The sequence below is a fragment of the Ovis canadensis genome, chromosome 3 (genome assembly GCF_042477335.2).
Source record: "Ovis canadensis isolate MfBH-ARS-UI-01 breed Bighorn chromosome 3, ARS-UI_OviCan_v2, whole genome shotgun sequence".
NCBI lineage: Eukaryota > Metazoa > Chordata > Mammalia > Artiodactyla > Bovidae > Ovis > Ovis canadensis.
This window is the reverse complement of record NC_091247.1, coordinates 98,857,679-98,872,795: the sequence shown is the minus strand read 5'-3', so window position 1 is coordinate 98,872,795 and position 15,117 is coordinate 98,857,679. Positions and strand designations below refer to the sequence as shown.

Genomic DNA, 15,117 nt, shown 5'->3' with positions numbered 1-15,117 from the left:
AGAAAAAGCTCCAAGAGCAGTAACCAGCATCTCAGGAAACAACCTCTCAGAGTAGTTTTATTTCTTTCCTACTATTAAGAAATGCAGATGAATCCATATTTAGAAAATTTTCTCATTTCTACACCCCCTGAGAAGTGATAATTATATTTACTAGAAGGTAAGAGATAATATTCTGAGTTCAGTATCAGTGCTATCCTTTCATACATGTTTTCTGTGGCCCGATTGGAACATTCTGATATTTCAGTATCAGGTGAGAAAGTGGTTTAAAGAAAACTTCATTATTTGGTTTTATTAATGGTACCATGGGTGAAAATTTTAATTTATTCACTTTATTATATTTATTATTTTTAACCTTTGGCCACAACAGCCTGTGAGATCTTAGTTCCTGACCAGGGATTGAACTGGGACCCCCTGCGGTAAAAGCCTGGAGTCTTAACCACTGGACTGCCAGGGAAATCCCTCACTTTATTTTACTATAAGAAGGAAAAGAGATCAAATAAACAGAAATTTAGGAAAAATTAAGAGGAAGGAATATGAAGGTTAATTTGTGTAAGTAATGGTAAAGCTACAGATAGATGTAAATTGTGGAATAAATCAATAATATGAACATATTTTAAATTGGATTGAGGTTTTTGGAGACACCCAATGATTTTCCAGAAATTCTCTGTGAGATTTTGAGAAGTGCTAAAAAGAATTTCTTCCAAATGGCTCAGAGATGCTAGAGGTTGTATAAGATGATTTGTTTGTTTAAGATTTAGGTTATGTTACAGCTAATTATAAAATGGCCCATTTTGGTATCACAAGTTGTATTCATTTAAATTATTATCTTGTGGGAGAAGTGGAAGATGGAAATGGTGGCAAATAATTGGTTTAATTTTTGTTCCAATTTTTTTTTTGAACAAGTTGAGGTTTTGTTTATACGTGACCTTGATTTCTCTGGAGAGTGAATTAGAAACATATGGGGAAATTAATCTAAAGAAGTCACACAAGCCAGCGCTGTGAGAAAAAATCATGGCAAGAGTGAACACAGAAAAGAAAAGGGGAGTCTCAGACTCATTGTACATTTCAGACTGATGGGCCTTCTGGAATCATTTTTTTAAAACAAATTTTATTGGAGTATTCTTCTTTTACAATGTTGTGTTAGCTGCTACTGCCCAGCAAAGCGAATCATCTATGTTATACATATATCTCCCTCTTTTTTGGATTTCTCTCCCGTTCAGGTCATCACAGAGCATTGAGTAGAGGGTCCTGTGCTGTTCAGCGGGTTCTCATCAGTTACCTATTTTATGCATAGTATCATTAGTGTATATGTGCCAATTCCAGTCTCCTGGTTCATCTCATTCTCCTTTTCCCCCTTGGCATCCATACGTCTGTTCTGCATGTCTCTGTGTCTGTTTCTGCTTTTAAATAAGATCATTGATCAGATAAACCATCACAGACAAATGACATATTGTACCCGAAAAACATTTAGACTCATCACATAGTGTCTTATGATATTGACATAGGTGAATTAGGACTTAGATAAAGTAATTAAATCTGACTATGTGTTCTACTAAAAGTTCTTCTGTGGGACTCAGTGAAATTATAAAAGCAATACTTAACTAGTGGAAAAGACAGTCGGAAAATAGAGTTAAAATAGGAATGCACAGAGAATACCGTTAATTAACTTTCTACTGTGCATATATTTCTCCTTGACAAGTTGAAGTTTATACTATATGTGTTGGCTTTTTTTTTTTCTCCACAAAAGATTTAATTGGGCTTTAAGCCGTGGAATTCGTTTTGCAAATCTTTCAAATCATAAGCAGGGATTAGAAAGCTGGGAAATAAGCCAGTTATTTTTCCATTAGTTTTGAATTTGCAGGAAGCAGATTCTTCAAACTCATGATCCTGGGTTTCAAACTTGCTCCTGAGTTGTGATCATTAGAGGGGATTTGTATCCACTCAACATAGCTGCTTAGTTCCCTGATAGCAAAGTGGTGAGTATTGCCGTCATCTCCACCTCGTCCCAGCCCCCATCCCTAGTGGATTCTGAGCTGTGTGTGTTCTCAGTTAGTTTCCACAACAGTTTGAGGAGAGAACTATGATTATTAGTCAATTTTACAGATGAGATGGAAGCTTAGGGTGGCTGAGTAGATGGAAAGCACATATCTAGGAAGTAGAGAGCTGAGCTTTATATCCGTGGAGTCTGTTCCAGATCTCATGGGCTCAACTTCAAGCCTCTGTGATGTGTTCATCTCATGACTGATGTAGAGTTCAAGTGCAGCCTGGTGCTCTGGAGCAGAGCAGATGTAAACAGCCTGCCTGGGGACTGAACCCCCAAACTTGGCATGGTTAGCACAGGACTAAAAGAATTAACTGAATAAGAGAAGCAGGTTATCCCAAATCCTTTATTATGACTTGATATTTTTTTCAGGAGAGCCTATGAAATCAAGAAGGGACATCTATTAAAACATGCACCTTTGGTCATTTCAGTTTTCAAAATCATTCTAAAGACTTTGATACGTACGAGTTGGCATGTGATTATACTTGTGTTTGTATGGAGATGGAAATGTATGTGAGTTCATGCCAACAACCCTAAATACACAGTGTGAACCTCCCCATGATTGTGCATGGATGCACACACACCTGTTTATGTTCTCACACAATTAATGTCTGTAAGTACATGGTGTGTATATGCATGTGTGATGACCAGAATCTTACCCATCTTGCATTTCAGTGATCCCCCTGGACTTTGTAATTACAACTGTTATCTCTAGAAGTAATTGGCAGGAAAGCCAGATACTTTTAAAATGAGTTTTATTTTGCTTTATTGTAAAAACTTTTTACTGAAGTATTTAGTTGGTTTATAGTATTCTGTTAGTTTCAGGCATATAGCACAGTGAATCTGTTTTACTCTTTTTCAGATTTTTTTCCTCACATAGGTTATTACAGAGTATTGAGTACAGTTGCCTGTGCTATACAGTGGGTCCTTATTGGTTATCTATTTATATATGACTGTGTATAGGTGTCAATCCCAATCTCCCAATTTATCCCTCCCTCTGTTACCCACCATAAATTTGTTTTCTATAAGTCTGGATACTTTTGAATGAGAAATTCACTTTTTACATACTTAAAAATACAGAGAACCTTTTATTCTGCAGGCACGTGTGGGGGAATGTGAAGTCCTCATCTCCTGTTGTCTTTAGAGACTTCAGGGGTTTCTGCATATCAGAAGATACTATCCCTTGTGTAGTAAAAAGATAAAGAAGGTATTTGTGGCTAATGAGGCACCATGGTTTTATTTATGTTTCAGTCAGATTGAAGCAGGAACACAGGCGGGTGTCAGAAACAGCTAATACTTTGGAAGGGGATTGTGGGGGACAGCTGAGACCAGGTCCTTCCAGGATCTGTAATTGTTGTCAATGATGCTAACTGATGTGGAGCCCATGTGTGCCAAGGAAAAAAGGGTAAAAGTCATGGTGATTCTTCCCTGAAAAGGAATTGCTTTCTCATCGCCAAAAATGTCTGAATCTAAGTTAGAAAGGAAAAAAAAAAAAACACACACACACACATTTGCCATGTGCTTATTACCATGTGCCTTGACAGGAAAAACAACAGCATCTTGCCTCCTCAGCTTATTCCTCATCAGTGAACTCTTCCCCAAACAAGACACTGCACATCAGCCATTTGGGCTTCCTCCCGTCCCTGTTGCAAGGAGCTCTCTGTGCAGTTTGTACTCGCTGCAGAGCACGCGGAAGCCAAGAGCAAGAAGCGGGTAATCTGGGCACCCACAGTTGTGATGAGGCATCTTCAGCGGAGCCATCCAAATCAAATATTTGGCTGTGCTGCTTCAGATGCGCTGTCTCATATTGTCACTGTGGTGCTGGCAGGGGAGCCGAGCCCACTCTGGGTGGGGGGCCCGAGGGTGGGGACATGGCGGAGTGCACCCTCCCTCCAGTGTCCTGTACCAGCAACATCCCCTGCCCTTGGTTGTCCTGGGTGCCATCTGAAACCAAAGCGCCTCTTGGACACTGGCCAAACTGCATACAACTAAGGAAGACTGGCAGGAAAGCACTCCTCCCTGAGGTCAAATTTCCCTTTAGTAGCAAATACTTTAAGCACTGGTGCTGAATCCTTCTGGGGTGATCCAGGTGTTAGGACTTCGCCTTTCAGTGCAGGGGTTGCGGGTTCTATCCTTGGTCTTGGAGCTAAGATCACACGGGCCTGGTGGCCCCCAATCCAAAACGTAAAACAGAAACAATATTGTAACAGATTCAGTAAAGACTTTGAAAATAATCCATATCAGAAAGTCTTCAGTAAGTCCTGGTCCTTTTACCACTAGTGTGTTACTATCCTGTGTTACTATCCTTGGTGGTAGTGACATGCCTTTGAAAAGCATCTCAGAGTCAACACAACCATTTTCATATACGTTGTTTCCTTTGGTTTTAAGACAATCATTAAGGTAAATTTGAGAGAAGAGTTGCTCAGCCAATCAGAGGGTTACTAGCTCCTTCAGGAAACTGGGAAGATAGTCTGGAAATCTGTGTCCACTTCTCATGACCTGGTGGGTTACTTCTCTGCAGTGATTGTTCATTAGGAAAAAGTTGATATTTTAGGAGACATGCTACCTATGTCTCCTATGTCACAAAATTTTAAAACCAGAAAAACCGCTGTGGATCTTTTCAAAAATCACTAAATGACACTTTAAATTCCGATTTTATTGACACATAATTGATGTACAGTGCTGTATATTGTCACCCTGCTTATTTAACTTCTATGCAGAGTACATCATGAGAAACGCTGGACTGGAAGAAACACAAGCTGGAATCAAGATTGCCGGGAGAAATATCAATAACCTCAGATATGCAGATGACACCACCCTTATGGCAGAAAGTGAAGAGGAGCTAAAAAGCCTGTTGATGAAAGTGAAAGAGGAGAGTGAAAAAGTTGGCTTAAAGCTCAACATTCAGAAAACGAAGATCATGGCATCCGGTCCCATCACTTCATTGGAAATAGATGGGGAAACAGTGGAAACAGTGTCAGGCTTTATTTTTTGGGGCTCCAAAATCAGTGCAGATGGTGACTGCAGCCATGAAATTAAAAGACGCTTACTCCTTGGAAGAACAGTTATGACCAACCTAGATAGCATATTCAAAAGCAGAGACATTACTTTGCCAACAAAGGTCTGTCTAGTCAAGGCTATGGTTTTTCCTGTGGTCATGTATGGATGTGAGAGTTGGACTGTGAAGAAGGCTGAGCACTGAAGAATTGATGCTTTTGAACTGTGGTGTTGGAGAAGACTCTTGAGAGTCCCTTGGACTGCAAGGAGATCCAACCAGTCCATTCTGAAGGAGATCAGCCCTGGGATTTCTTTGGAAGGAATGATGCTAAAGCTGAAACTCCAGTACTTTGGCCACCTCATGCGAAGAGTTGGCTCATTGGAAAAGACTCTGATGGCTGGGAAGGATTGGGGGCAGGAGGAGAAGGGGAGACCAAGGATGAGATGGCTGGATGGCATCACTGACTCAATGGACATGAGTCTGAGTGAACTCCAGGAGTTGATGATGGACAGGGAGGCCTGGCGTGTTGCGATTCATGGGGTCACGAAGAGTCAGACACGACTGAGGGACTGAACTGAACTGAACTGACTGTATTATAAGGTGTGCAGCCTATGAGTTGACTTATGTACATCATGAAATGATCACCACAGTAAGTTTGGTAAACTGTCATCATCTCATATAGATACAAAATTAAGTAGAAAAAATAATTTTTCCTGTGATGAGAACTCAGATTTATTGTCTTTACATCTGTCGTATATAATGTACAGTGCTCTTATTTATATTTATCATGTTGTACCTCACATTTCTAGTACAATTTATCTCATAACTAGCATCTCGTACCTTTGGCCACCTTCATCCAATCTTCCCTCCCCCAGTCCACCTCTCTGGTGACCACAAATCTGATCTCTTTTTTTCCTATGAGTTTGTTTGTTTTCAAAATATAATTAACCTACAGCACTATGTTAGTTCCTGGTATGTAACATAATGATTTGATATTTCTATACATAAAATGATCATTATGGAAATTCTAGTTACCATCTGTCACTCTACAAAGATGTTACATAATTACTGACTGTATTCCCCACACTGTACATTTCATACTGAGGACTTGTTTATTTTGTAACTGGAAGTTTGTGCTTGCAGTCACCCCCACCTATTTCTCTCCAGCCCCCTCTCCTGACACATCTGTTTGTTCTCTGAATGCATGACTCTGCTTTTGTTTTATGTTTTGTTCACTTATTTTGTTTTCTGGATTCCACATTTAAGTGAAATCATACAGTATTTGTCTTTGTCTGTCTGACTTATTTCACTTAGCATAATGTCCTCTAGGTCTATCCATGTTAAAGCAAATGGCAAGATTTCATTCTTTTTATGACTAATAGTCCTGTGTGTGTGTGTGTGTGTGTGTGTGTGTACACACACACATATATGCCATGTCTTCCTTGCTCATTCATCTGTTGATAGCCACTTAGATTGCTACTATATCCTGTCTACTGTAAATAATGCTGCAATGATATTAGGTATGCATATAAAATTCATACAACCAATATCAGAAAGAGCAAACAACCTGATTAAAAAGATCTGAATAGACATTTTTAATATATACATATATCTTTATATCTATTACATATATATATGTATATATATATCTTTTCAGATGAGTATTTATGTTTTCACCCGATAAATACCCAGGAGTGGAATTGCTGGATTGTACAATAGTTCTGTTTTTAGTTTTTTCTTGACTTTCCATACTGTTTTCCAAAGTGGCTGCATAAATTCACGTTCTCACTAACAGTGAACAAGCTTCCCTTTTCTTCACAGCCTTACCAACAATTGTGTTGTGTTGTCTTTTTGATAATAGCCATGATAACGCGTGTAAGATGATATCTCTTTGTGATTTTGATTTGCCTCTCCCTGATGGTTCATGAGACCGAGCATCTTTTCACGAGGCTGTTGGCCATCTTTCAGTCTTCTTTGTAAACATGTCTGTTCATGTCCTTTGCCGTTTTTTTTTTTAATCAGGTTTTGTTTGGTTTTTTTTTTTTTTGGTTCCGGTTGTATGAATTCTTTGTGTACTTTGAATATTAACCTTTTATCAGATAGATCTTCTCCCATTCAGCAGGCAAACTTTGTGTTTTGTTGATAGTTCCCTTCACTGTGCAGAAGTGTTTCAGTTTGCTGTCATCCCATTTGTTTATTTTTGTTTTTGTTTCCTTTGCCTGAGGAGACGTATCTAAAAGACCATTCCTTAGACAGACCTCTGTCAAAGAGGATACTGCCTGTGTTTTCTTCTAGGAGTTCTATGGTTTCAGATCTTACATTTACGTCTTTCAATAATATTAAATAGATTGAATATAGTTTTTATGTGTAAAGTGTTTGTTAAATAATAATAACAATGTTTTTATCGATGTTTATTTTCTTCCTGGTTTGGAGGGAAGATTGTGTAAACCTAGTTTTTTCATCACATTCCTATGCTGCTTCATTATTCTTGCACCCAGCTTGAATGAACTGGACTAATTTGATCCCATGTGCCCTCTGCTCTTGGTTCTCATTTCTATTTTGCTTGTTTTCATGGGTCTACTGGCTCATCCAGAAAACCTGGGCTTTCCTTCTGAATGGTGTCCTAGTGGCTTGTGCTTTGTTTCCCAGAGATGCAGTTTCCTATGTGGCTGGCTTCCCTGCAGCTCAGAATTTCACCTGTCCTTAGATTTCCTGTGTCTGGGTTCCACCCACCTGTTGGGACTCATTGCTCCTTTTCAAAGAGCTCCTGATGCTATGTTTGCATTTTCCTGTTTACTTGTGAGCAGTTTTTTTCTGATATGTTGCTCAGTCTGCCAACCCCCAGAAACTCTCCAGGGCCTCCTTCTAGATTCTGTCTACCTAAGATATGTGGTCAGTTTTTAGATCTTCATTCATCTCAAGACTCCTCCAGTCTAGTGTGGATATCCACAGATGGCAAGCCCAAACATTGCCTAAAATATAATAAATAAGTTAGATTCAGAGTACAATAGCTCTTGAAAGGAGATAGGGTAGTTTCAGACTTGATAAAGTGGGAGAAAGTGAGCCATGGTAAACCCTTAGTTAGATAAATGAGTTGGTGTAAAAAGCATTTAAAAAGAATAATATAGCGGAAATATGAAGGTTGGATTGGGAAACAGAGCCCTGGAGCAGAGATTAATGCAAAGTTGTCTGAGTAAGGGTGAAGAAAATAGCTGGCGGGACTTAGGAGACAGTGGTGTATATTTCAAAGGACAGAGTGACAGTACTTCATTCATTTCTCCTTTCCTTGTTCAGTCCTTCACTAAGCACCGTGTATTTGTCATGGATTGAAATGTGCCCCCACAAATGCACATGTTGAACCTTCAGGACAAAAGAATGTGAACTTATTTAAAAATAGGGTCTGTGTACGCTTACTCCTTGGAAGAAAAGTTATGACCAACCTAGATAGCATATTAAAAAGCAGAGACATTACTTTGCCAACAAAGGTCCATCTAGTCGAAGCTATGGTTTTTCCAATGGTCATGTATGGATGTGAGAGTTGGACTGTGAAGAAAGCTGAGCGCCAAAGAATTGATGCTTTTGAACTGTGGTGTTGGAGAAGACTCTTGAGAGCCCCTTGGACTGCAAGGAGATCTAACCAGTCCATTCTAAAGGAGATCAGTCTTGGGTGTTCATTGGAAGAACTGATGCTGAAGCTGTAACTCCAATACTTTGGCCACCTCATGCGAAGAGTTGACTCATTGGAAAAGACCCTGATGCTGGGAGGGGTTGAGGGCAGGAGGAAAAGGGGATGACAGAGGATGAGATGGCTGGATAGCATCACTGACTCAATGGACATGAGTTTGGGTGTACTCCGGGAGTTGGTGATGGACAGGGAGGCCTGGCGTGCTGCGATTCACGGGGTTGCAAAGAGTCGGACACAACTGAGCGACTGAACTGAACTCAACTGAGATGTAATCAGATAAAATGAGGTCATGGTAAATAACGTGAGCACCCAATCTAATGTTAGTAGGATCGGTGTCCTTATAAAAAGGGGAAATTTGAACACAAGGGGACACATGCAGCGAGGAGACAATGTGAAGGGGCACAGGGAGAAGACGACCACCTACGAATCAACGAGAGAAGCCTGGATGGATCCTTCTGTCTCAGCCCTCAGGAGAAACCAGCCTTCTGACAGCTTGAGCTCAGGCTTCCAGACCCCAGAGTCCTGAGAGGATAGATTTCCATTGCTCAAGTCACCCAGTCTGTGGTCCTTTGCTACAGCAGCCCTAGCAAATTAATCCAAGATTGAACATGACACTTCTAGGTGCCTGAAACGTGGTTGGGATGGGGCAGAGCCTATGTCCCTGCTTTGAGGAACAACTCAAGTGATTTTAAAGGCAAATGAGAATGCATTGTGATGAGTAACATTACAGAGATAGGAGGTAATTGTGCCAGGGGATGTGAGACAAGTTCCGTTAAAGAGATGACATTGCAGCACTGTTTATAATAGCCATAATATGAAAGCAACCTAGATGTCCATCAGCCCACGAATGGATTAGAAAACTGTGGTACATATACACAGTGGAGTATTACTCAGCCATTAAAAAGAATACATTTGAATCAGTTCTAATGAGGTGGATGAAACTGGAGCCGATTATACAGAGTGAAGTAAGCCAGAAAGAAAAACAGCAATACAGTATACTCACACATATATATGGAATTTAGAAAGATGGTAACAATGGCCCTATATGTGAGACAGCAAAAGAGACACAGATGTATAGAACAGTCTTTTGGACTCTGTGGGAGAAGGTGAGGGTGGGATGATTTGAGAGAATAGCATTGATACATGTATATTATCATATATGAAACAGATCACCAGTCCAGGTTCGATGCATGAGACAGGGTGCTCAGGGCTGGTGCACTGGGATGACCCTGAGGGATGGGATGGGGAGGGATATGAGAGGGGGGTTCAGGATGGGGAACACATGTACACCCGTGACTGATTCATGTGAATGTATGGCAAAAATTGAAATTAGCCTCCAATTAAAATAAATTTATATTTTAAAAAGTGATGTTTGATCTACATTTTAAAGTATGGGCTGGCATTTGGGAGAAGATGAAGGTGCAGAGGGAACTTTAAGTAGAAGCAGAGACAAGGGACCTGAGGGGTTCAGGGGACAATTAAGACCTAGAATATGGTGGAGGGTCTGTGGGGTGGGAGAGGGTTGAGAGTGAGTGTGCCTAAGTGTGGCTGAAACAAGGACCGTTTGGCCAAGGACTTTGAATTTTTATCCAAACTAATCAGAAATAACATTTTAAAATCAGGTCAGTGATACATGATTTTTTTTTTTTAGAATAACTTTACTGGGAATGTAAAAGGTGGAGGGAGTGAGGAACTGGTTGAAGTCGGGGAGGACGCTCAGACAGGAAGCTTGTTAGGTGTCCAGGTGAGAGGTTACCAGGTAGAGGATGAAGGCAGCATCATCAGGATATAGAGAGAAAAGGTGGGAATCTAGAGGCATCTCTTGAGTTGAACTGGCTTGAGTTGAAGCTGCTAATATAGATAGTGAGGAGCAGGTTGGGGACAATTAAAAATGCCCTGAACTTTGTAGGACTTAGCCCTGTGCCTGGCAAACAAGAGACTCAATTGATGCTAATAATTTCTGTGGCTCTTAGGCTCCCAGGTAGAAACCCAGCTGTAAATACAAGAGGTGGAACATGTTTGGAGAGTGAGTGGGGAGGCAGGGGGTTGACTTGTTTCTTTATTCATCATCATAGTCAATAACTTATAATAACCTATAATGGAAAATAATCTCAAAAATAATATATGTGTATATGTATAACTAAATGACCTTGCTGTGCACCTGAAACATTGTTAAGTCAACTCTACTTAAATATATATATTAAGAAAAAAAGTTTTGCATTTCCATTTCTGTTCTCTACCAGAGATTGACAATGGGTAGGGTTTTTCTTTCAAAACACACTCATCAGAGGTATTTTGAAAATTAGTAGAAATCATATGTTGTGACACTAAGGCTATTCTGACTTGTAGTGACTCACAAAAGCAGAGAAATAAAAAGTAGAAATAGGTAATTTTTACACTACATAATTGATTCTGAAGCATTGAAGAAAAATTTTTCCCCTAAATTATTGGATTTGTTTTCAAAAAAACTGTCCAGATCATGGGTACAAATATAGCATAAATACCGCATGTACCAAAAAGCCACTAAACCCAACGAGAAAGAAGAACACCCCCTGAATACCTGTAGACTGATTTAGTTGAGGGCTTCCCTGATGGCTTAGGTGGTAAAGAATCCACCTGCCAATGCAGGAGGCCTGGGCTCAATCCCTGGGCTGGAAAGATATCTTTTTTTTTTTTTTTAATTTAATAGTTCCTTCCCACTTAAGGCACCACAGAGTACTGAGTAGAGTTCCCTGTGCGATACAGCAGGTTTTCATTAATTGTTAATTTTATACACAGTATCAACAGTGTATATATGTCAATCCCAATTTCCCAATTCACCCCTCCCCTCCGTCCCCACTTGGCATCCATCTATTTGTCCCCTACATCTGTGTCTCTATTTTTTCTTTGTAAGTAAGTTCATCTATACCATTTTTTCTAGACTTCCCATATAAGTGTTAGTATACAATATTCATTTTTCTCTTTCTGACTGCCTTTACTCAGTGTGACATTCTCTAGGTCCATTCATGTCGCTTCAAATGACACTTTCATTCCTTTTGACCGAGTAATATTCCACTTAATTCTTCCATCCTGCCTTATACGCTGGTATCATAAAATCCATCACAATTTGTTATAATTATTTAGCCATCTGCCTTCATGTGTAAATTATAACCTTATGAATGGGAGAGCTCGTTACTAGTCCATTAGTACCTAACACTGCTCAGTTTGGTGGACAGCCAGTAACTGTTGGCTACATGGCAAAGGCAACCTAGGCAGAAGTCCTTCTGGATGCCTTGGATCCTGAGTAAACCTTCCCACAGGGTTTTTCCACTTGCCTGAATCACGTACATGTAAGCATGTCATGACAGACTTTTGTTGGAAATGTATTGCAGAATTCAAAATCTGTGATATAGAGAAAGCTTTCAGTCTTTGTTCATGTAATTGGAGGAAAAAACACGACTTTTTTCTTAAGCAATCTATGCAACTTATGTGTGGTCCGTATGTATTTTAAAATATTCATACATTATCTACTTAAAATTTGAGGAGGAATCTATCGAGCAAATTTCTAACACATGCTTAATTTTTCTCTTTGAGAATCTTGAAATGCAGGCTCCTACGAGTTTTGAAGGATTTTTCTCTAAAAGGCTTGTCAGTTATTCCGGGAAGAAGTTAGCAAGTCTTCTTTCTTCTCACAGGGGGCTTCCTTGGTGGCTCAGAAAGTAAAGAGTCTGCCTGCAATGCAGGAGACCCAGGTTTGATCCCTGGGTTGGGAAGATCCCCTGGAGAAGGGAATGGCATATTCTTACCTGGAGAATTCTATGGACAGAGGAGCCTAGTGGTCACAAAGAGTTGGACATGACTGAATGACTTTCAATTTTTCTTTTCACAGGATGCAAATGACTATTTCTCTAGCATTTCTAGTTTGAAGAAAAGTCTGTTGATCTAAAAGGAGAGAAGTTAAGTTCAAATCAATAAGGTGTTCTTGTTTTCTTTTATTGAAAGCATTGCAACAGTCCCCAGTGAAGGAGTTCTGCCATTGTTTACACGAAGATCTAATAAGAAATTTTGTTTACCTTTGAGGTTTTTAATTGTCTGAAAAGAAGAAAGTGTTGGTTGTTCAGTTGTGTCCAACTCTCTGCAACCCAGTGGACTATAGCCTGCCCGGCCCGTCTGTCCATGGAATTTTCCAGGCAAGAATACTGGAAAGGGTTGCCATTTCCTCCTCCAGGGATTGAACCCAGGTCTCCTGCATTGGTAGGTGGATTCTTTACCACCAAGTCACCTGGGAAGCCCTTAGTTGCCTGAGCTACTTAATTATCCATGCCTTTTAAAAAATCTTTCTTGGATAAAGGTTTTTATTTCTTTAAAAATTTAATTTGATTTTTTTTTAGTTCACCAATGTAAAAATATTTCCGTAAGTCTTTCAGTGAAAACTTATCATCTACTTGTCCTGTCTTCACCCTAATTCTCAGAAGCAATGATCTTCAACACTTGTAGGAATTTCTTACTGTCTTTATCTCCATATTTTAAACATACTTTGTTCCTTTATTTTTCATACTGTATCTCCTTGATGTTTATATTTAGATATGATTCAATGACTTCCTAGTATCTTGCTTGTAATTAGACTAATATTAAGTAACTCTGCAATGTTTACAAATATTGTGTATGGCTAAGCTACAAAGTATGCAACAATTGGGTTTTATTTCTTTTACAGGATTTTTACTTTTTCTGTTTAAAATAATTTTAGTTGTCTTTATAGTTAATAATTTTTTTGTGTATGTGAAGAGGTATATATTATGCATACTGCTTTTTATAGATTATTACTGTTATTTTAGTGAATGTCCACATCTAGAAATTAAACATGTTATTTTTATTTATTATAATTCAATATAAATTAGTATATCTATCATCTTCCAAACAAAGCAAAGGCTTAAACCTCACTGGATTTAATTACACTTCTCTTATGCATCAATTTCATGACTTTTTAAAATTAATTAATTTATTGGAGGCTAATTACAATATTATAGTGGTTTTTGCCATACATTCACATCAATTAGCCATGGGTGTACATGTGTCCCCCATCCTGACCCCCCCACCTCCCTCCCCATGCCATCCCTCAGGGTCATCCCAGTGCTCTGACCCTGAACACCTGGTCTCATGCATCAAAACTGGACTGGCGATCTATTTTACATATGGTAATATACATGTTTCAATGCTGTTCTCTCAAATCATCCCGCCTTCATCTTCTCCCACAGAGTCCAAAAGTCTGTTCTTTACATCTGCATCTCTTTTGCTGTCTCGCATATAGGGTCATCGTTACCATCTTTCTGAATTCCGTATATATGCGTTAATATACTGTATTTGTGTTTTTCTCTCTGGCTTACTTCACTCTGTATAATAGGCTCCAGTTTCATCCACCTCATTAGAACTGATTCAAATGTATTCTTTTTAATAGCTGAGTAATACTCCATGGTGTATATGTACCACAGCTTTCTTACCCATTCATCTGCTGATGGACATCTAGGTTGCTTCCATGTCCTGGCTATTATAAACAGTGCTGCAATGAACACTGGGGTACACGTGTCTCTTTCAATTCTGGTTTCCTCGGTGTGTATGCCCAGCAGTGGGATTGCTGGGTCATAAGGCAGTTCTATTTCCAGTGTTTTAAGGAATCTCCACACTGTTCTCCATAGTGGCTGTACTAGTTTGCATTCCCACTAGCAGTATAAGAGGGTTCCCTTTTCTCCACACCCTCTCCAGAATTTACTGTTTGTAGACTTTTTGATAGCAGCCATTCTGACTGGCGTGAGATGGTACCTCATTGTGGTTTTGATTTGCATTTCTCTGATAATGAGTGATGTTGAACATCTTTTCATGTGTTTGTTAGCCATCTGTATGTCTTCTTTGGAGAAATGTCAAAAATTTGGAATGCTTCACGAATTTGCGTATCATCCTTGCTCAGGGGCCATGCTAATCTCTGTATCATTCCAATTTTAATATATGTGCTGCTGAAGTGAGCACTGAATAATTCCGTTTCAATTCAACAGTTATATCCTTGGAAGGACTCAGATTTGGGCCTGGTGTCTTTGTGAGCCTCTAGTTCTCTGTGTAGAATAAAGTGTCCCTTGTTCCCACCTAATCCAGCCTAACCAAAACATAAAGCTTGGTAAACAGAGAATGGACTGTATTTCTGATTCTTCTTATTCCCTCAGGGAAGTATCTTTTGTGTAGTATAACCTCAATGGATTTTCCCTGTGGTCCCACCTGTAGACAGTCACACATACCACTGGATCCACTAAGTTTGCAGAGAGCCCAGCGATTTCTCAAGTCCATCCTGGGAATATGAGACCTGGATCTACTTATTCTGTAAGGTTATTAGGTTTATAAATATATTTCTAAGGTATTTTATATATT

General features: G+C 39.4%; 1 non-coding gene across 1 annotated transcript; it reads right to left on the bottom strand.

Moving 5' to 3' along the window:
• Window positions 1-14,620: 14,620 nt before the first annotated feature.
• LOC138438394 (U6 spliceosomal RNA) lies at window positions 14,621-14,724 on the bottom strand. The gene has a single exon (XR_011256333.1). It is a non-coding gene; the product is annotated as a U6 spliceosomal RNA (small nuclear RNA).
• Window positions 14,725-15,117: the final 393 nt, after the last annotated feature.